The sequence below is a fragment of the Cupressus sempervirens genome, chromosome 1, assembly GCF_028749045.1.
Source record: "Cupressus sempervirens isolate cs-2001-9-10 chromosome 1, ASM2874904v1, whole genome shotgun sequence".
Classification (NCBI taxonomy): Eukaryota; Viridiplantae; Streptophyta; class Pinopsida; order Cupressales; family Cupressaceae; genus Cupressus; species Cupressus sempervirens.
Window position 1 is genome coordinate 418,455,523 of NC_143118.1, and position 3,036 is coordinate 418,458,558.

At 35.0% G+C, this 3,036-nt stretch overlaps 1 pseudogene; it reads left to right on the forward strand.

The window, feature by feature from the left end:
* The first annotated feature begins 466 nt into the window (after positions 1-466).
* LOC149578069 (glutathione reductase, chloroplastic pseudogene) lies at positions 467-1,057 on the forward strand (annotated as a pseudogene).
* The last annotated feature ends 1,979 nt before the right edge of the window (positions 1,058-3,036 follow it).

The window sequence follows — 3,036 nt, forward strand, 5'->3', positions numbered from 1 at the left end:
GATTGATATTCGAGGTTTTTGCAAGGTTTGAAGTTCATCATTTTTCTTGGGATCTGTTGGCAAGAGTTAGGGAATTTCTTCAGTGTCCTATACAGAAGATTGCAGTGGGAATAGTTTGGGAATGGAAGAACAAGCCCAAATGGTGAAGCACTCATGAACATCGGTTGCATTGAAATGCATTATTCATGAAATCAGGCCGGATAGCACTGGGAACATTCGTTGCACAACTATATCAATGGTCTGCTATATTACTGTCATGGATCTAGAGCGACTCCAGGTTTTACTCTGACTTGTTACAGGAACCCAACTACAGCAAGAAGGGAATCGGTGACTCACAATCCTCAAGCGCTCACTCCTACACGACTCACAGGGCATATTCGTAGCCGCAGAGGTTCGGATTTGAAGACGGAAATCAAAGGAACAAATATGAATGATTTTCGACTATGAGAGAAACGCAGAACGATTAATGGACCAAACATTAACACCCATCGAATTAGAAGATCGGCAGTCCGAAAACCTTATGTCTTCGTCAGCAATCGTAGGGCAGATAGTGTGTGGGACGCACTAATTACAAAGAGCACCCAGTCGAGCATCCTTTCACACAAACGGAAAACTACAACTTCACGGCTCGGTTACCCACTCCAGTGTCGGGGAAATCAGATATATACCTTCTGCGGTGTTTACTCAACCCCCGATTGCAATAGTTGGCCTCACTGAAGAACAGGCAGTACAACCATATGGTGATATTGATGTTTACACAATTGGATTCTGACCCATGAAAGCAACATTATCAGGACTTCCTGATCGATTTTTCATAAAATTGATTGTGTGTTCAGAAACAGACAAGGCTGTAAGAGTTCACATGTGCGGGGACGACACTCCTGAGATCTTACAGGGTGTTGCAATAGTTGTGAAAGCTGGCTTAACAAAAGCAGATTTTGACACCACAGTAGGAATTCATCCTACAGCAGCAAAAGAATTGGTAACCATGCGAAGTCCTAGTCGATGGAGTGATATTAATGCCGAGGTGGGTGGAATGGCCAAAGCTTCAACCTGAAGGACCTAAGTTGGGAGTTGTTATCAAACACTGGGAGTCACAAAACTGTTGGCGTACTAAATTCTCAATGGGATCCGTGTTATTAAATATTACTGCTTTGTTCTTATCGACATCACCATTGAAAAGCTCCTCTCTTTGTGGTATTTTCCTTTCAAACATGCAATTATGTATCATGTTAAACAATTAGTTCACGAGAGTTATTACACCCTTACTTGTTAACGGTTGCATACTGGGTATTAACAGGTTGTCATTAAAAGCTTGTGTGCAAATTGCCATCGTACCGTATTGGGATTTAGTGACCTTTATAGCTAGGGTCATTTCAGTGGTATCAGAGCCTGTTTGCGAACTGTTTGACAAAATGCCTAATCATTGAAGTTTTAGTATTTTGGTGTTTAAGAGGCAAATATCCTGTCGGGGATATCTCATTTTCTAAAATAATTTTATTTCCTTACTAATTGGATACAAACTATTATAAAAAATGCATTTAATAGACATCTTTGATTGGAAAAGTGTGAGACCATACATAACTTATGTAGAATAAGTTTATCAAGATCATATGTTTATCACCATTCATGAGGCCATTTCTCAAGAAGTACATGGTAAATATCAAGTGAGGGGATATTCATGAGGCCATTACTCTCAATATTTTTATGTTACATTGAAGTAATATATGGTCATGTTTTTATCCTCCCTAGCCAAGAGGTAGTGTTGATGATTGGTAGCTTTAATTGGATAAATGTAATAATATGTATAATTATCTATGAGATAAAATTTTATATAATCAAAATTATTATTGTTAATTATTTAATTAATAGATAGACATGTCCCTTGAAGGGACATGTATCTTTGTGGATTATATTGATTATATAGGAGAGAAAGATGTCTTTGGAACATGTATACCAAGAAGGCAATATTAGTAAATTTGCATTGATTCTCCATGAATTTCAATAGTAATGGATGTGAGTAATTCAGTAGAAGATAAGAATAAGTTGACATTTGATGAAATTTCAACCGCACTTCTCAGCGAAGACATGCAAATGAAGAAGAAAGAATCTTCTTCCAGTGATGCTCTCACTATTACGAGCACAAGAAATCAAGGAAGAGGTTGGAAAAAAGCAAAAAAAAATCACAATAGAAGAAGTAGATTGACCCATCATTCAAAATAAAGAGGCAGAAATTGAATTTTCAAGTTTTTGTGGTAAACTAGGAATATAAAGAAGCAATCTTGGAATTTAAAAAAGGCTCAAAATAAAGTAATAAATGATGGTGTCAATACTGCACCTATTAATGATTACTCAATTTTGATTCTTATAGCTGGTGACACAAATACAAGTCTATAGATTATTAATTCTAGTGCATCCTTTCATGCTACTCCATGTTGGAGTTTTAAAAAAATTATAATGAATGTAGATAATTTTTTTTCTTGGGGATAACAAAGAATGTGACATTGTTGGTAAAGGAGACATTTTATTGTCGCTAAAAAATGGTAAAAAATGGATTTTAAAAGATGTTACAAATTTTTCAATGTTTAAAACTAATGATTTTTGTGAGTCAATTTTATATAAAAAGCTATAATACTATTTTTAATCTTGAATCTTGGAGAGTAATGAAGGGGAAGATAGTTATGGCTAAAGGATGGATACCTAGAAGTCTATATGTTTTAGAGTGCAATGGTGAAGTGAGAGCAAGTATGTATGTTGTAGATAGTAATTTTAAACTTTGGTGTAAGAGGCTTGGTCACATGAGTGATAAGGTCTTGAAGTAACACTTTAAAGAGAATAAATTTTCGGTGTTAATTTTTTTTTTTTGAGTTATATGAACTTTATTTTTTTAGAAAAATATTGAACTACCTATGCAAGGATTGTCAATGAGAAAAAATCACTTCACTCAAAGCTTATCATGCATTTTGATGTTTTTACTCCTATAGAGGTAAATTCTATCAATTGTGAAAATTATGTTATCATATTTATTTATGATTA